A 21,537-nucleotide genomic window follows, 5' to 3' on the forward strand; every position below is an offset into this window, starting at 1 on the left:
CGAAAAATGTTATTTTCCCGCTATCTTCGTTTTCTAAAAGTTTTTTATATTAGAATTTGTTGAAGCCAAAATAAACTTACAATTCTTTTTTTATTTTATGTTTATGTTTATAGCTTACCACACAGAGAAAAATCCGTTCTCCGGACAACGGTATATTGTACAAATATACGGTATCCTCTTGCTTACTATAGAAATCAGTACGGAGCATACGTTATCCGTATGCTACATAGGCACTGCTCTCAGATGTTACATCATGCCGTTGCAGAATGTCTGGCATCTAACAGTTTTCCGTATATCACATGAATATACTTATCTTACCTTCGTCAGCTATATGTTATATACGTCCATTTGTATGTGAGATCCTGACCGACTACATTGTTTCATACGGAAAGTACGTATAGATGGAACACTTATACAGAAAGTATTATAAAACATGCGTTTTCAGTTATACGTCTGCTGTACGTTAAGTCCAAAAACTACAGGAAATACGCATGTAACCTATCTTTTTAAGTACGCCACCTACATTTTTTTTCTCAGTGCACAGTGGCTCGATATTTATGACTCTGGAATCGGAAATTATGATGATACTAATGATACAGAGAAGGAGCCAGTGCAGTCGTTTCGTCCTCCAGTCCCAAGACTCTACAAGTTACGATGGGACTATAAACATGTAACCAATCTTTGCTTCTCCCAAAAATGTAAAAATAAATATAAATACTGCCTACTTCGTTGATCAGTACAACTTGCATTGATGTTAATGCTCAACAGTTTACTTAAAATAAATCAATTCGAGGTATTGTACTCTTATTTAGGAATGTGATAGGCTTTTAAAACATTTTAGACTTTTTCCACTTGCTCATAAATTGTCACATGTTTGAAATTAAATTTTAAGGTAAAAATGAAAATCGAGGTGAATTCCTAATACTATTCAATAAAGCGCCTCTGCTGAAACATAATACTGTCATCCAAGAAGTCCTTTGTTTCCTTCACATGTATATTTACAGCCATTCACCTAGCGCAGAACGTATGAACCTGATGTCTATGTAAATTCACACCAGGGATTTTTGTTTCTTTTAAATTATAGTGTATAACTCACGCTTTGATATCCAAAATATCTCGTAACTTTTAGTTCAAGGATTGATGTCGAGAGAGGAGAATTCAAAGCCTTACGACCGGGATGATCTTATTAATAGATCGAATACTGCCTTCGCAATATTCCCTAGCACATCCGCTTTCGAATTAGTTGTATATTTATGACGCAACTAGTAGTTCCCAACTCTTTTGAAGATCAAGTCATTATATTAGTGTTGTATTACACACAGGGTGGCCTAAAAGTAGGTATATAGTCCTGTACTGATGAGCTCACTATATTTTATATCATTTCTTATTGTTATCAAACAGGTAGAACTAGTTTTTTTATTATTTATTTTTAACGTTTTTTAACTTATAGTTTAAGCCCGGAACAGTTAAAGCAAATAAATCCATAAACTAGAATGATATACTTGATCAATGCAGTGGTGTATGCCTACTTTTGGGCCACCCTGTATTTACTTTTTTTTTGAGAACTCTTGTTTGTCTGTTATGTTTACATATCACACTATTTCTCTGGATATTAGTGGATGCTGGACTTCTACCAATGATCGAACCGAGGATCATATGAACCTTAATCAAACATCCTGATAACACGAAATTCTTTGTTTTCTCCCATTCGAAATTTAAATGACAACTAAAAAGTAAGATAATATTTTTTTCTTTGGCAACTGAAGCTTGTGTCAGTTATTCTGCGTTTTGAAATACTCATAAATACGCCACTTTCAGTCTAACATATTCACTATCTTTTAGAAAGACGGATCTTAATTTTTGTGACCGTGTTCAGTGTCCAACAATCTTCTATCCCTTATATAGTAAATCTCGACCTTCTTTTATTTACACAGGAAATAACTATATTGATCGGTATTGATTGCAACGTTAGATTATAACACTTAGAAAATCAATGAAAATTGGTTACCTTCCATCTGCTAACCGGAACAAATAAATAATACTATGAGAAAGTTCTTTCCCTCAATGTGTATTAGTAGCTAGGAAACAAAATACACTAATCATTGCAATTGAGTGGATTTCGTATTCTTTTCAGGAGCTATATTTTTTCCGCCCAATGAATAATCACGGAATTATCATGGAATGTTGCATATATATTAATTACAAAATTTAGCATGCTACCATAAGAGATCAACCAAAACAAAAGACTATTTTTATTTCATTCGGTGGCGAAGCTAGACACACACACATATCTATCTATCTATCTATCTATCTATCTATCTATCTATCTATCTATCTATATATATATATATATATATATATATATATATATATATATATATATATATATATATATATAGATAGATAGATAGATAGATATAGATAGATAGATAGATAGATAGATAGATAGATAGATAGGCGCGGATTCAAGGGGGCTATAGGGGTTCCGAGTTCGATTCCCGGCGGGCGCTCATGTGGTTCGGATTCCACGTTAATCAGTAGGTCCATGTCTCATATAGCCTCGCTGCTGAACGGGACGTTAAACTCAAAATCAACTCAACTCAACCCCTCTTGACGCTCAGGTATATACTGGATAAAATGAGCTTCAAACCTGCTTTACACTGGATAAAGCCGCAAACTATGGTTTAGCCCCTCTCTTGATCATATCCTGGATCCGCCACTATATATATAGTAGCCAGTAGCTATAGATGGCTTTGGAGAGCGAGTCCCCCTGCGACCACTTTAAACTTTCAATTGTTTGTTTAGATAAATTTACTGCATCTTTAAAAAATAAGCAATGAACTTGTAAAGCTTATTTCGTTGCCAGCAAATAAATAAATGAATGAATAAATACATAAAAATATTTTAATTAATTTAAAAGTTCCGGTTTGGTTGTTGGGTGGAATGAGAATCAGTTTAAAATATTAGTCTTTCCAGCCGCTGGTTCCTCTAGAGATGGCAGAATTTTTTTCCCTCCCTTTTTTAGAAACTTATCGTGTGAAAAATGTATAAAAAACCATGTGCACTCAGAGAATAGTTGCGCTCATTTGATGCCTGATGGATACGTTGAACATACGATGTTGAATTTGTTAACGCCTCGTGGAAGTTCTTTTTCTTTATCAGTTATGAAACGTTCCCTGTTGGAAGTTAGATGTTCTCTACATCAATTCTGAGAAGGCATTAAGGCTTCTTTCCACATATCCATTATTAAAAAGAATTGTAACTACAGTAAACTCACTCACACACTCCTCTGTGTTCCTATTTCCTTACTTTTTCCTTATTTTGAAATGAAATTTCTTGTAATGTTCCACGATTATGCCCTTTAGACTACAAGAACACTGGTGGTTCATGAACGTGAGTGATTAAATCTTCGAGAGCCCAGTTTATTATTAGCTGATGCAGTCTTTATCAATAGTGAAATTTTTAATAAACTTAACGTTCATATTCAAAAGAAAAATCTTAATTTTCACTAAATATTTAATACAATATTTAATAACAATCTTAATAACCAGTAAGCAAGCATTTTCCAAACCTAAACACTTAAATAGAAGATTAACTTTGAAGTTACATATCTCTTTGAAGTCCTTCTTTTCCCCCTGGAAAATAAATATAATGCTTTCTTTGTTAACAACAACCACAGCCAATGGCGTATTTAGGATTTTGTTTCGCGGGAGGCTATGCATAAAACGCGAATAAGCACTTATGTTTTTCCTTTTGTGTATCGACAAATTTTAATGAAGTTGTGCATATAACAAATTGATTTCGGAGGGGGGCTTGAGCCCGATATCCCCTCCTAAATAAGCCACTGACCACAGCAACGAAGATAAAAGGAGAGTCTGATTTGAATATTGCATCCAATTTACGATCTCCATCTTTATATGTATCACTATATACAGGGTGCTAATGTACTATACCGACAAAGTTTAAGAGGTGATTCCTCACATCAAAATAAAATTTTAAAAAAAGTTCATATGGATCTATGGCGAAAAAACCATAGTTTCAGAGCTAGGGCTGTCCAAAATCGCAAAGACAAGCCGAATTTCGAGAGGCCCGATTTCGAACTCGAGAGACTGTGGATGGTGGTCCTTATCAGTGTAAAGGAAGTCACGCTTACGCAATCCAAAAATGCATATTTCATTAACATTCAATAAGTGTACAGATTACTCCCTGTAGGGTGAAATTCCCAGACATGCCATCAACCAAATTTTGAGATATGCTCTGACTTTATGATTGGTTCAAAGTAGACAAGGGATAAGCCTTGATAGCAGTGAGCACGGAGTCCCTTGGTACGATGTCGGAAGTGTTAAGGATCGCCAGCAGCACGGTTTCTCGTACTCGGAAAGACGCATGGTGCGATGTTTTCTTTCACGCTTATAAGTGAAGAAAACGTGAAATATACCGTGACGAAATACATATCATAACACGTTATTTCGAACACAAAGAAACATGGAGCTGCTGGTTTCTAACACTTCATTCTTCCCTCAGAAGCATTGGATGTCCATTGTTGTCAAGGTTTACGTCCTGCCTACTTTGGACCCTTCTTGAAATCAGGGTATATCTGAAAAACCTATTGAAAAGATATCTGAGAATTACACCCTGTAGGAAATACCGTCTACACCTACTAACAATTGAAGAAATATGCACTTTTGAATTGTATATGCGTAGCTTCCTTTACGCTGATAGGAACCCCCATCCACAGTTTCTGGAATTCGAAATAGAGCCTATAGAAAATTTTCTTTTTCGCGATTTTGGACAGCCCTAGCTCTGAAACTATGCACTTTTCACCAGAGGTTCATATAAACTTTTTCTCTTATTTTGATGTGAGGAATCAACTCTTACAGTTTGTCGGTATAGGTCATTAACACCCTGTATATATGAAAGTATAATATCTATAGTTAAATTGCAGTTTCTAGATAATTTACCGATGAGCGGAAATCTCTATATTAAGACATAAGCTGAGACGAACAAGTGAGTAAATGAAGAAAATTACATAACGAGAAACTACACAATACGTACGCGTACGAGTTACCAGATGTTTATATGAGTTATTAGACTCACACGGGAAATGAATGCGATGTATGGAGTTCTTTTTGTGAAGAAAAAATCTGGATAAATCTAAACAAAAATTTGAGCACGCGTTTAGCGATGCATAAAAAGTGACCTTTTCGGTAGAGATGGAGTATTTTCTCTTTTTTTTCATAAAAACTGTATTTTTAAGGGGAAAACGGAAAGTTTAGATTTTTTGACTTCTATGATTTTCTTATTCACGTACCACATTTGTTTTTCTGTAGTGAATTCTACAATTAGTAATGTACCTTCACAGCATTCACTACTTATGAGTCCTATGTTCAATCGGGGACTAGCTACCTTTATTTCGAACTGACATTTCATTGGTTGTCAGTAAGTATTTGTTATGCAATTTTACATAACACAAAGATCATGTATCAATTTCCTGAAAGTTATACATCTTGACGTGTGTGTTGTTCGAGTGGCTCAAATTCGAACTGGCAAATTAAAAAAAAGTATAAAGCAAGAAACAGAAACAAATTTATATTTATTTTGGTATAAAATTTCACTTACTTGCTCTCCGTTCGGAAAACACTTTATTGTGAACTTTAGGTATTCTATTAAAACATAATATAAGTTCTGTTCACAAAATTAAAGTCATAAATATTTTGGGTATGATGTTAATATAACTGTATTAAAATTCCATTATTTAGTGACTTCACTTCTGTAAATAAGTTTATAAATAATTGAAATTTCTTTATACGTCTTTCTTTCTTAATACCGTGTCAATATATTTGAAATAGAAAAATTGAACATAGTGTTTTTAGCCTTCTCCCGCTAAATTTTAACAACCTCATTAAGTGTTATGTATTCTATATAGAGAAATTTTACTCGTTCTACGTAACCTCTCACACAAAAAATGTCTTTAGCTGCATAAAAAGAAAATTTAACTAATGGTTTACTTTACGTATAAAATTTTAATGATATTTTTGTTCCATTAAGTCTAAGTACTACATTTTCAGAACGGTTATTGCTAAAACACAATAAAATTTTCGTTAAAATATTTTTTTCTTTGAACATGACTCTAGTAGCTCTACAAACAATTCGTTCGAATTAAATAAACTCATTGCTCCCACCAATCTGCTCGTTCTCTTTTCTATTGAGTGATCATTTATATTTGATCATTGAACTTGTCTTAGTTGTTTCTTCAGTATACAATACTTTTTGTGTTATAACGGGAAAAGAAAGATGAACGTACTGTTATTCCTTCATTAAAGTTAAAATGCTCAAAAAAAGCCTCAAATTTCTCAGACAAAAAAAAAAGCTTGGAAAAAACATTGATTCTTTTTCCAGAAAAAAAATGTGGATTTTTTTAAAGCCCTTGCATCTCTATGCCTAATATTAAGATCTTAAAGAAACTTGGTGTATCAATAACGACTGGCGTGGTTTAGTACAGGTAGGGTCTTTTGTTGTTGTTCTTCTTCTTTTGTATCTGGAACGATAAACCTCTGGATTCTATGAGCAATAAAGTTAGTTACTCTACAATTAATAATTACATTGTCATATTAAGTGCGTTTATTCATGATTTATGTCCCATATTTTTCTTTTTTAAACAAAAGCCATTGGTTTGAGAAAGGAATTTAAATAAAATATTATTTTTCCCCTCTCTGGAGGTATTGTAGGCTAAAGAAGCCGAAAATACAAATTTACTCCATTTCATAACAGATCTTAGTCCACCCCGATACGAGATTTTCTGCAGACTCTGTTTTTTTTAGTCATGATACAGATAAAACAAAATAATAATCTAATCTTCTAATATAAATAAAATAAAGAGTTTGTGTGTTTGTGTGTTTGTCTGTCTGTGTGCGGCCTGGGGACCAGACTACTGGACCGAGAGTTACCAAATTTTGGTCAGGGGTATCTTGGGCCAGGCCCCAAATCAAGACGAAGCGTTTTTTTTATTTCGAACCAGGGGGGTCTCACGGGGGCGTTTACCGGAACCGGCTTGGGAACCAGACAAATTGACCGAGAGTTACCAAATTTTAATCAAGAATACCTTGGTCTAGGCTCCAGAGCAGAGTTAAACGTTTTTGTCAAAATTCGAAACAGGGGGGTCTCAGGGGAGCGTTTACCTGGACATGTAAAAGTAGTAGAAATTGACTGATATTCGGGCCGGGTGTCACTAGAGTGTGTGTGTGAGATACCGACACATAAAAGTAATCCAAAATGACCGATATTAGTGTCAAATCCATAGTTTTCGCGGTCGCTGAAATCAATGGTGACACTTCCATTAGCGATGACTTGGAAATTTAGTTACAATTGTATGTGGGCCGGGAGTCAGCCGGGGGGAGGGATACCGAGACATGTTAAAAAATAGCCCAAAATGACCGATATTAGTACCAAATCCATAGTTTTCGCGGTCGCTGAGATCAATGGTGATACTCCCTCCCTCCCACAGGCGTTGACTTCCAAATACAGCCCCCATGCGAAGCATGGGTATATTCAACTAGTAGCACAATAAAATAACTTTTCACACCCAAGACAGATAGATTCTCTCATTTGAACAAAATCATTAGTAGTGAAAACGGTAGATTTGGATCATTTTATGAATAACATCATGTCCCTCAAGTAAACTTTAGATGACTAAATCTGCTTTTCGCACCCAAAAATGGCAGCTTCATTGATGTGAAGATAATTGTTACGATCAAAAAAAAAGTTGTAAAAATGGGAATTTACCATATCTCCCCCCTCCCCCTTCCCAACTCACGTAATAGATGACTTGTATCAATTTGCAATTACAATATGTAATCATCATCATCATAGGTATTCTGCCAGTATTGGCAGGTTACTTGCCGCACAGTATGTAATAAATCTTGATAATTATAGTCACTGGCAACTATGAACATGTTTGTGGATTTGACATCCATTGTAATATGCAACGACATACGCAATATATATTTTTGGGGACGTTCAGGAGCGCGTGACTGGAACGTGTGCCTTAGGGTTAGATTCGACTGCATTTTAATGACAGTATGCTAATAATGCGCTCACCTAATTACACAGTTTGTGATAATAATGACAAGGAAATGGGAGACAAACTTTAGAAAATCAGATAAAAATTGGGAACATTAGGCAAAGAAATCAAAATTTATTATGTGTATTACAGATTTTAAGTTATATGAAATGTTCTTTTACATTGAAAAGCTTTTGTGTGATATTCAATGTGAATTAGTCCCTTAAGCTAAGATTGTGAAGTATTTATCGATATTATTTCGAAAACTAACAAAGCAGGAAGTTCAGGAATGTCTTCCAATCATGACCGCACTTTTGTAAACAAGGAAAATGTACAGCACGATATAGCAAACTCACTACAGCCAGGATTGTAACTTTGTGAAGGTTTGTTACGGTTATCAAAAATGAGCTTAAACACAAGCATAAAGTTGCCTTATTCTCTTTCGATGACAGTTCTCAGGAAATCATCAAAAACATTCACAATCTTTTTTTTTTTCCTAGTAGAATGATCTTTACTTTGCCTTGAATCAATGCAGCTTTTTCTTCATATTCTTCTTTTTTGTCGTAGGTGACTGTGTATCGATGACTTTTTATTTATTTATTTATTTATTTATTTATTTATTTTTTTGACTGGGGAGTTCGAGTTATAAATACTCTTTGCTCCGTCAGTTGACATGAAATTGGTGTCGTGCTTGAGCTGTTATTATGCTCAGAAGAAAAGATTCACTTTCTGATACCTGAAGTTGGAGACGGAACCGTTCACGTCACCAACAGTATTTGTGAATGTGTTGTAGAACCTCTCTCTAATATTTTTGAGTAGCTGAATGAGATGCCTTCTCAAACGAACATTGGTTGGAATAAGATGCTTTCAAACCTTCGGGCTCGAGATAAAACAACATATGATATTCCGAGAGGGGTTTGTCCTTTTATTAAATAAATACTAATTTTTATTATTATTAAAAATCAGTTTACTACATTATCTACTAAAAGAGACACTCCTGAGAAAATTTTATTACACGAACATATGAATGGATCGGCGGAAAAGGAGATAATTTTATGGATATATATAGGTTATGCACTGACACAAAAATTAGTTTGCTTTTGCACTTGTTTTACTTTTGCACTTGCACTTGTGTAACCGATTTTTATTCTGTATAAATACACGGGTACCTGTTTTGATTATCATACCATTTGTTTACGGATTCCGAAATCGCCAGTGTTTGTCTCCGAGATTAATAACAACTGTCGGCAACGTCTTGCCCTGCAGAATGAGTGAATAGTTATACCATAACAAACAATGATCGATATGTGTCATCGCGTGGGAATTTTACCAATTTTGCTCCCCGTTCTCGTTATTGGAGGAACCTATATATCGTTCAACTCAGCAGAAATAAAGAAGTGGAGCAAGAACAACAAGTATTTAGCAGTTTGGTATTCAAGTACCAGGCTTGTCTTCTACACTTGCCTTGTATTATGTGATTTGCACTTTATTATTGGCGAAATGGACCTATTAGTTGTATTTCAGCGCCACCAATGTCACAAGCGCTAGAACACAGTAATTTCTCATAGATTTTTATATAGGTTGGTTGTTTTGTCTGTGTGGCAGTAACTGTTACTTGGCCGTTTTAATTGGCCTCTTCGTTCGATGTGTGTTCATCGTTAAGATTAGGAGGAAATGTAAATGGAAGATTTGTATCGTTGTTTTTTTTTTTATTTTCTCACACCCTATTGAAAGTTGGATGTTTTGAGTGCTGGATGCTGAATAAAGATTCACTTGCTGGATGTCCGGGAGTCTGTTCTTATAGTTTTGCCTGCTACTTTATGGGTTATTTGAATTAGTATCTTTACGTATGGTGATACATGACACTGACAAGGCGACGGAGTCGGATGGCGCCAATGCTATTGAAAGCTGGGTTAATGCCTACTTGTATTCTTTTTCCAAAGTGCATCTTTTTGCGTTTGTGCATAGGAATGGGGAAGATTAATGTCTATGTGAATTTGACTGGTTATCATGTCCCTGGAGTGACCAGTATTAGTCGGACGTATGACACCATATGTGTATGAGTTATACATTTTTTTTCTTTATTAATCCTTGTCTATATTGAGTAGCGTCCTTTGAGACTTGTTAGTTATTTCGTCTCCATATGTGTACTAAATTGTAGCTCGATCGAATGAGTACTTTTTGCTGCATTGAAGTTACATTCGTTCTTTCCTCGGAAGATTATCCTTGCAGTCGAATCAAGCATGTTATTCATAAAACATTTTCTTCTTAAATACGAACAAAACTATAAGGCCTTTTGGGAAGTTCTCCCTTTAAAAAAAACTCAAAAAGTAAACTACCCTTGTAGATTTTTCATAAGAAATGACTTAAGGCATATAATATAGTTATTAATGAAAATAATTATTTATGAAATACGAACAGTCACCTGAGTAATTTTTTAAAAAATTGTTTAAAAAACTCATCCCAAGAAGTTTTTGATATCTGTAAAGGATAAATAGTAATGAGAGTGGAGTATCCTAGAGCAAGGTTGGGTGGTTGTACGGTATTTGGGGTGGTTGTTAGACTCGTATTTAAAAAATGCTAAATGTAACCAAATCGAGCTTTTAATTATGCACAATTGTAACCTATAATGTATAGCAGGCCCACGGCTCGGGCGGAGCAAGTGAAAGTAAATAAATTCTAAACCTATCTGCTAATTATTTAATATTTATTTTCTTGTTTTCCATTTCATAAAGATTATCTATTATATTTATATACGGTATACATAAGTAAGGTGTGAATAATACATAAGCTTTATAAAATTTTATATTGTTTTGCTAAAAATTGATTTCTTTCTTGTAATCAATTCTCCAATGTATGTCAATTCACTGGAGAATTGTTTTGTACCTTTTCCAGGTGATTAAATAATAAAATCATTTGGTAGAAAATATCAGAATTTGAATAATAGGATATAACGGTGGAAAACTTTTGACTCACTGTTTCAGTTAAGAATTTATTTTATTCCTCTACGATTCTATTTTTTAACAAGATGGTTGGCACGTGACCAGAACAGTTGTTTCTTCTTTTCAACTCCCTCTTTTCCTGCTTTTTCCTTGCTTTAGACGTTTATACTGCCTCTCTTTTTTTCTCAAATTCACATTTCATCTTAATGTATTTTATCTTAATTTATAGCAAGTACTACGACTTCGACTACTAGTACGACTTCTTACGTTCTGGAATATGAATTAACTTGGAAACCGCATAACTTTAATCTCAAAATATCCTCCCTCTGAGAAGGAACTAGTAGGAGCTACTCGTATTCAATATATATATATATATATATATATATATATATATATATATATATATGAAGAAAATAATTCTTGAAAATATCTTTTCAATTTTGACAGATATTTTTATTGATTTTTATTCTACACAATGCAGCCACAAATAAGTACATTATTTTTATATTTTTTTCATCTTTTAGTCAGCTGTTTCACAGAGGACCACAATTAATTGAAATGCTAAGTGCGAAATAATGCTATGCAGGGCCGGTTCTAGACATTTCTTAAGTGTAAGCAAACAATATTATGCGCCCCCACCTAAATCATAATAAAAGAGTAGAAATTTGTAATGGACAAAAATTCTTCAAATAATTGTTACAATTGCATATTTCTTCAATATCTATAGTCTTCTTGTGAATATTAACTAAAAATGGTGAATTGGTTGTGGATGAATGCTGAACGGAGTTCCAATTTTTATAATTAATAGCATTTTTTATTAAATAAGCACAAGACAAAGCTAATATATATATATACACCTAAGATGTACTTTGACAAGTACAATTGACACATAAAAGTCGAAACAGAATAAAAATCATGAGCTTCAAGTCTAACATTAACACAGGTATGCGATTTTGACAAAGAGGTACGCGCTTATGCTTCATTAAAAGCATATTTAGATAGTCTTTTCTTGTGATACGATTATGATAATTAGCTTAATTTCTCGTCTTCTATGTTACTGAAAACTTTATGTTATAAAGATTTTCTGGCTTTCAATTTAGCAAAATCTCTTATTATTGCATCCGTATACATTTCATTGAGTAAGTTATTTTAAATGGCCACCAACGCTAGTCCATTTAATCGTTCTTGAGATGTAGTTGATCTCAAATAATTATTTATTAATTTTAACTGGACTTGTTTAATACACAACAAACGAACAAATTGTGCCTTAATCGCTATTTAATTTGTCTTCGATCACGTGGCGGAACTTCAAAATCAAGTACCCTGGCAAAAATTATTTTCAGTGCCCCTTAGGCCTATAAAACAATTCAGTCCTTTCATGTCTCTTTCAAACATAGACGTTCTAAATCAGACAATGAGTTACACAATATAAACACAATTAGTGGTGCACTCAAAATTTCTCTTTGCGCTGGCTCAGTGGTAGAGCGTTCACCTCCAGTGCTTGGGGTCCCTGGTTTGATCCCAGCTCGCGCTTGTGGACTTTGTGGTAAACAAACACCATGCTCGTGGGTTTTCTCGGGGTTCTCCCGTTTCCTCCCACTTTCTTCATTCCACCATTTCACTCATCTCTCATCATCACCGTCTTCTTTAGCCTAACCGACATAACCATGGGACGTAAAACTTAAAGATTTCATTTTTTTCAATATTTCTCAATATGGATCCGAAGATTTCTCGGATTTGTTTACGAAATACAAATATTTTATGTATTTGTCCCATGAAATAGTGCAATTTTCTTAAAAATTAAAAGTTCTGGGGGATCTAGACTCTCGAACCACCTCCGTCGGTGTATTCCTGAACATAAGTAACTATAAACAAAGCTCTACTTTTCATTAGGACTATTACCAAATGTTTAAAATATCGCTTCATCTAAATTAGAAAGAGAACGGATAGATAATGATTGTTACACTGTTATAATACAACGACCACATGAATACGCTGCTGCGATTAACAGTAAGAGTTCTGAAAAAAAAAAAAAGTGTTACTTATAATCCTAATGACCTTTCGATAAGTTTCGATTTCAATCACAGTTACCCTTTCGAGTTATATACGCATATACTGCGTGAAAACAAATTGTATTCAAACAAAGTTTGAAATACATTAAATTTAACCCCGACCCGTAACCAAACAGGCCGTATCTATTCCATTTAATTTAACAATTACATTACTGCAATCAAGTAAAATAAACTTATAGTTTCCAAAGTTTGTCGACTTGCAAATGTTTTGCTAACAGTAAGTGATATTGACAACTTCCCCATCTCAACATTTGTATGATTATAACTTTCGAAATTTTGTTATGAATTCGAAAGAAACTTTTTAGAGCCTTTGCTTTCCTCTCATTTTCTTTCAAGTTTCGTAGCTTTCTTTTCCAATAAAATGCTCACTTGGTCAGTTATCGTTGATCATTATTATTACATTGAAAAGTGAAAATACATATTATTATAAATAAAAGTAAAACGAAATGACTCAGGAGACATTAACAAAATGAACATTAAGCGGTGGGCAGCGATTGCGAGCCATTGATATTAGGATCTTAAGTTAACATTTTCGTAAAAAAATTATCAAAAATTCCATTTGTACTGCCCGTCTTTTCTTAGTATCCCCTGGACCAAATCACAACAAAAGCATAGTCGCTTGAACTTCGATAATGTGCATTTCATTTAGGGTGACTTTTCTCAACCCTTAACTGTGGTCATTGAATCGAAATACTACGCAGGGACACCATGACAAAGCAGAGCACACTTGAAACATTTCTTTCTACTGTAATAATACCGCTCAATCCATAAACAACACATGCAGTTGAGTTCCATTTGTTTGTTGATCCATTCTCATTTCAAAGACATATTTAACCATGATATTCTCTAGCAAGGTCGCGGAAGAGTCGTTGGGAGAGGAATGAAGAGTCCGTTATATTTGTATTTTGTGCATATGGTGAGATTGTGGAAAGAATGTCTGTCTTTAGTCTTACTGATGTACTGCCGTACTGCTCAATATAAGATCTACTGAAAAGCTAATCCCTATATTTTATCTCACATTCGTAAAATCTCCTTTTTTAAAAAAAAATCTTTCGTAAATCTCCTTGCACCGCGATAAATTTTCCTCACACTAGCATCACTTGTGAATATGGTATTGAAGTCAATTGATGTACTTCATTTCAATTGAATCAGTCATTGCGAAAAGGTCATATATCCATCCCCACTACATTTTCATTTTAGTGCAAATTTGAGGCGTACGCGAAGAAACGCGCATCCCCTGTGCAAAGACCAATTGTATGGTGACATTATGTTACATATCCTACACTATTGCCTCAATATCATCGATGCCATTGTACACGTCGAGCTTGCAATACAAAGTTTTTTTCTTTCTCCTTAACAATTTACTTAGGTGGATATATGGCCTTTTCGAAATCACTGATTCAAGGGACGTTTTACAGCCACACGAAAATATTCATTTTATTGTCCTTTTGATTTATTTTATCTGTATCTCAGTCTGTACGATATTTATTTGAAGCTATTGGAACATTTTTCATCATAACATCTTTTTTCTAAGAAATATTCACATTTAAAACACAAAATTCATTTTCAAGTTTAGCGCCCTCTTCACATGGCGCCTCCTGCGAACGCGTAGTTAGCAGGATTCAAGATCCGGCCCTGGTGCTATGTAATATTTTTGTAGAAATTGAGTTATTAGTTTCATACTATCCTTGTAGCGCTCCTAGTTGGTCTAGTTGCTATTCGATTCTCGGTGGGAAAGCTTTGCAATTTAAATTTGTCATGGTGTTCAATTCTGCCTTAGACTGTAAATCTACATATCATGTAGCCTTGGTGTTAAAAAGGAGAGCTAAATTCTAACCAATCAACTATTCTTGTATTTGACACTGTTTGGTAACATTATTCGATTTCTAAATATGTGGGAACATATGCCAAATACATATATCCTTGTTGTCTCTATCCTTATCATGAAGAACAAAAAAGTCACCAGGAATTGCCTACACCAGGGGTGAGTAACTTTAGTAACGTTATTTTTAAAGGTTGCATTGACAATCCCCATTTCCCAAGAAGGCCACATGTGATAGTTTAGAATAGACCTTTATTTTAATGTTATTAGTTATGTTAATATACACTCATGTCCAAAATGATTGTCAAATATCTATAACTGCCTTCTTGTAAGAATATAATTTGATAATGATTTTGCAGGGTACTTTTAATACTGATACTATGTGTATAATCGGGAAATGTATATTTGTGGTAAATTTCATAGGAAAAGAATTATAAATACGGAAATTAGAATGAGTAAAGCAGAATGTTGCTAAATGGACAAGAAAGTTTTATTTTCGTTTCATTGTTCTTATTTACTGTTCTTTTGACATGAAATTTGTCATATACATGTCTTTGCCGATTATACATATACTGACATTGTAAGAAATATCGAGCGAATTCGCTATCAAATTATATTCTTACAACAACATATTTACAGACATGCGACAATAATTTTGGACATAAGTGTATATAAAAATTTATAAGATTGTTATATAACACTATGCTATTTGATATATGTAATTCTAGAGCTATACAAGGTTAGTCATAAGTACTTCAATCTTTCCACAACCCAAACAGTAGGAGCGTGTATACGCCGTGATCAACTGTAAGTATAAGCTTAAATTAGCCCAACGGGTAGTATGGCAAACGGACTATTAAGCACGGAGCCCTCCACTCCGTTAATGGCTTCAGTCAGCTTTTCAATGATTAACGATGAGTGCTCAACAACATCTGATGCGTGACTAGAACAATTGTATGAGTTCGAATTCGGACATAATGCTGCGGCAGCTACCTAAAACATTTGTCGTGTAAAAAGGGAATATGCAGTGAACCATAGTGTAGCAACTCGTTGGTTCCAAAAAATTCGTGCAGGTTCTAAAAATGTCAAAGACCTGCCAAGATCCGACCGTCCAATGGTAACAGATTCTGAGGTAATACGGCACGTCAACGAGGAAAACCCTTTCACCAGCACATCACAATTACCAAACCAACTCAGCATTTTCCAGTCAACCGTAGTTCGTCACCTTCACGAACTCGAGAAAATCATCAGGAACTGCCACATTGTCCCACATGAGTTGACACCAGCTCAGCCCCAGAGGAGAGTGGATGTGTGTCGACAACTGCTTCAAAATCCGCGTGATATGCGTTTCCTCAAACAGATTGTCGCACGCGAAGAAAAAAATATGTTTTTCCCAAATGCGAATGTGTAAAAACAATGATTGAGCAAGGGCCAACTTCCAGAATCGTCACACAGGGCTGTTTCAAGCACAATGCGTGGTGAAACTTTGAGGGGACAATTCACTTCAGTTCGTTCCTAACAGTGGTACTACCATTGGCAACATTTATTCCGAACAACTGGAGAGAATGTATGCTGCACTACGCCAAAATATATCCTGCATTGGTGACCTGAAATTGCGCCCTGCTGTAGTAGGGTTAAATCGCACTCGGTTAGAAAAAAGCAACAAATATTCAAACTGATGTCACACCTTGTATATAGTCCTGATCTTACCCCTTCGTATTAGTGTCTGTTTCGGTTTATGATACACTTGCTGAAAACATGATACTTCACCAACAAGCAGTAATTGACTTTTTTTCCTTACAGCTCCCTTTTCAACAGCGAGGTCATGTGAGACTTTGACTACAGTTTAACGTGGAATCCAAACCACATGAGCTCCTGCTGGGAATCAAACCCAGGTCACTGGATTCATGAATATTTCCATCGACACGGTGTATTCATGTGAACTATGACTTTATTGCCAAGACAGATAAATTATCATTGATCCTCTAAATATGAAATGTTCCCTCCACTGAAACTCATCATGTAAGCCAAGTTACAAGTTAAATAGATTTTGTTTAGTTAGATATGTTACTAGTTTCAAAGCGGTTACATTGATTTTTTTTTAAATAATTATTTCAATATACATGTTTTATTTATGAGCTTCCACAGACTACCTGTATTAAACACTAGAAAAATTATGGAATTTATCTCAAGGGCAAAACAAGAAACAATCACGCCAAAACTCAATTATAACAAATTCATTTCTGCTTAAACAAGTGTAATCAATCTTATGACCTTCGATAACATCTTGCAATATCCACCAGGCCTTTCGAGAGAATTAAAACCGATTGCAAGATATATATATATATATATATATATATATATATATATATATATATATATATATATATATGTATATATGTACTTTTTATATATATAAAAAATATTAATCGTATTTTGAATATATACGCATATTGTTCCGAAGAATTAATCTGATCATGCAAATGCTACCTTTTAGTTCCAATTAACTTTCATGTGAAATAGCAACATAAAATTTACTAAGTAAATTTCATTATTCGTGTATTTATATAAAATATGCACACACAAAAAAAAAAAGAACACGTACATATTAGCATTACTTGATTTATCGCTGAAATTTATATAAAAGTAACAAAAAAAATCATTTTAAACTAAGGTAACGTAATAAAGCTTCTATTGTTATAATCTTTTGAATATGTATTAGTATGACTTTTGCTAGCTTAAGTTAAGGAAACTACTTTGAGTGCGATGAAAGAATACAACTACTTGAATCAGTTTCTCTTCAGGAAATTGCAAATTAGTACAACCTTTAACAAAATAAAATGACCTTGAAAACTTCATGCGATTTTTATTATTTATTATTACTCCAACAGTAATGATATAAATCTGTATTAGATTTTCTGATTTAACTCGTATTATTTGCAAAAGTTGTATATCACAACAATTTGACTACAGTTAAAAATTGTACAATTAATTCATGAAAAAAAAAAAAGACTTAGTGGATGCTACAACTCAGGAATACCAACATCAGATTAACGATTGTCATAGTACTTTTTTTGTTAATATATCAGGTTTAGTTACGCATTCATTCACATCTGTGTTCAAAAAGTGGAGCTTTGCATAATTTTCTGTTACTTTTAGGTATGTTAGACTATGTAAGGTTGGATTAGATATGTTTTGATACCACATCTTCATTCAAACAGTGCGAGTGGTATCTCACGTTATTTTATATTTTAAAATTACATTTCGGTCCGGTTCGGATTGGCTAATATCAACGAGCTTACTCTCACGGAAATGTAATACGGAACAACCAAGGGCGCCGATTTCTCTGTAAATTTTTTTTTGGGGGGGGGGCGGAATTCAGATGCAGAAATCATATAAAGGATTTTAAGACGAATTGCATTTAAATTATGCCAATTTTTGTAAATTTACAAATATAATGAGGGGACCCACATGAGCTTTGGAGGGCCCGGGCTCCCTTGGCCCCGCAGGATCGTCATCCTTGGGAACAACTTTATCCTGTATCACTCTTAGGTGCGTAATAAACGAATAATATTATTGTATTATTAGTTCATCAAAAATACATCAAAATTAACTTTCGGATCTAACTCATATTATTTATAGGAGACATACATCAGAACAATTTGACTACAGTTTAAATTGGACAATTAATTCATATGAGAAAGAAAATAGATCTAGGAGTTGTTAGAATTCAGCAACACCAGTAACAGATTAACGTTGTTACAGTATTTTACATTTGATCAGTTTTCTGTTAATGTATCAGGCTTAGTTCCGCATCCATTCACATTTTCATATCTTCATTGAATACTTAAACTTCATCTTTATTATAATTATTAATAATAATAATAATAATAATAATAATAATAATAATAATAACATATAGACTTCTAAATTACTATGTATAAGTATCTAATCTTTTAGTATCCATTCGCATGTTGACAGGTACCAGAGCAAGGAAAAACAGTAAGGCACAACGTGAAATGTTTCTTGATATAGAGTCAGTTTTCCAATTATAAGTTTCATTCCTGCCCTTATTATCTTATTTAAACCGTATTTCTACCAGTTTTGTCCACTTCTGAACCACAAATGGTATGAGATTTTTTTTTTTTTTACTTGAATTCCAGCTTCTATGAATAGGTTCCATATTTGCCCATACCACCTCTATTGACCACCAGTTTAGATTAAAGGGAATGAAATGGATATAGACATAAATAATTTACTTACTGACATTTTAGAAAGAGTCGCCATTCACTTTTCTTTTTTCACGAAATCACGTCATCGTCTCTACGTCTAGTATCATCAGTGCACATAACATAAAGATATTGCATGTTGACAACTTAAATCCCTTCGCTAAACTCACTCACTTTTATTTATTTATTTATTGAATAACTTAAAAATGATATTAAAACATTAAAAAGGAAGAAAGTGAGCCAGGTAGTATCTATAAAATGCTATTAAATAAATTAACAGACTGGTTTCCAAACATTTTTCTAATAGAACAAAAATTTAGGTGCTCAGTTTATGTCGACTGAAAGCAGGAAACTCTTATTGAGTCCAAAATCGTTTGTCGGCATGAATTCTGTAAAGAAATTTGAAGCTTAAAATATATAAAACGATAATGTTGTGCTGTATGGTTGCTTACTCTGGTGGAAGAACTCACACTGAAAGTATTTCAGCATAAGATTCTGAGACGAATATTCGGACCCAAGAGGAATGGGAATGGGGAATAGCGAAAACTTCATAATGAGGAACTGCATCATTTATACTGTTTATCAATTATTGTTAGGGTCATCAAATCCAGTAGACTCAAGTGGAGAGGTCATCTGGCCAGAATGGAAGAAAGTAGAAATGCTTTCAAAGTTTTAACTGGGAGTCCAATCGGAAAACGTCCATTAGGAAGACCTAGACACAGATGGAAGGACAATATTAAGATGAATCTAGCAGAAGTAGGAATATAAGAAGTATAAATTGGATCCAGTTGTCTAAAGATAGAAGTTAGTGGAGAGCTTTTGTGAATGCGGCATCAAACCTCTGGGTTCCATAGGCCATACAGTTAGTTACTTTATGACGTCATTATTACTGGGCACCCAAATTTCCATACTATACGAAAAGTCTTGAAAACAATTATTAGTTCTTGTAATGCCATTTTACAAACACCACCTGAAACAATTATTAGTTCACGTAATGCCATTTTACAAACACCACCTAAAACCAATTATTAGTTCGTGTCATGCCATTTTACAAATACCACCTGAAAACAATTATTAGTTCATATAATGCCATTTTACAAATACCACCTGAAAACAATTACTAATTATTGAAATACCATTTTACAAATACCACCTGAAAATAAATATTAGTTCATGTAATACCATTTTACAAACACCACCTAAAAACTAGTTCATGTAATGCCAGTTTACAAACACCACCTGAAAACAATTATTAGTTCATGCAATGCCATTTTACAAACATCACCTGAAAAATTATTAGTTCATGTAATGCAATTTTCTTTTACAAATACCTCCTGGCTTAATTGAAGACGTCGGTGCAAGAAGCGATCAGCTCCAATTTTATATTTGGTTCAGGATTGAAACAAAATATTATTATAAATCTATTTACTCTACTTTAGCCTCCAAACTTTTTTGTAAAGAAATATTTTACCTCTATAACATCACATTTCTTTACAAAATGTTTGGAGGCTAAATGAAAATAAATTGCGCTTTAACAGTTTTCTTTCCAATTGTGAATCAAATCCGCAATTGAAGCTATCCCCTTCTTGCACCGAGGTGTTCAATTTATTCATTTTTTAAATATTTTTTGTTGTCTTTTAAATTGAACACTAAAAATGGGAGCGACCTTAGGGAAGAGCATTATGCTATATTGGATTTTTTTTTTTTTTGTATTATTGTGACCCTGGAGTTATTTAAACTTATTTTATTTTCTCCTTCATGCCATTTAATGGTCTCTACAAGTTTTATATAAATATTTTCAAGTGTCTGAACATGTAAAATGAGCCATCAAGGTTCTTCTATTCCATTTCACTCGAGTGCAGTGCAAACAAACAGTATAGGAGGAAGGAAGCGGAAATAATCGTTTGTAGACGTCACAATTTATATATATATATATATATATATATATATATATATATATATATATATGTGTGTGTGTGTGTGTGTGTGTGTGTGTGAATGTCGGATCGATTCCTACAACTATATTCTTCATAACCCCAACCTCTCAGTGTCTTTCAGCTCGCTCAATTCACGTAACTTTTTTTTTCGTATTGTGACCTTGATGATTTTCTTTTCCAAACATGCGTGCGTCGATAAAAACCATTAAAATATCCTCTTGAGTCCACGCGAGAAAAAGATTCAATAATATACTTTCTTCTCATCCCCCTCGAGACTTTCAATCGGTTTTCTTTTCTTTTTTCTTTTTTCTTTTTTTTTTTTTAAAGATTATTGTCAACTTCCAGAACATTGAAAAATATACAAGTATACTATCAGTGCTAATAGTTTGTTCTCGAGACAAGCCCTTTCCGCTTTCTTACGGTTTATAAGAATTCGTCATTTCCTACAACACGCAATTCAATTTGTTTAACTAGAC

At 33.8% G+C, this 21,537-nt stretch overlaps 1 protein-coding gene across 1 annotated transcript in view; it reads left to right on the forward strand.

Annotated features, from left to right (window-relative positions):
* LOC145677120 (serine/threonine-protein kinase NIM1) overlaps positions 1-21,537 on the forward strand; it is a 161,837-nt gene that overhangs the window by 54,419 nt on the left and 85,881 nt on the right. The gene's annotated exons all lie outside the window — the stretch shown is intronic.

Source organism: Thermobia domestica, chromosome 2 (assembly GCF_964235325.1).
Source record: "Thermobia domestica chromosome 2, izTheDome1.hap1.1, whole genome shotgun sequence".
Lineage (NCBI taxonomy): Eukaryota > Metazoa > Arthropoda > Insecta > Zygentoma > Lepismatidae > Thermobia > Thermobia domestica.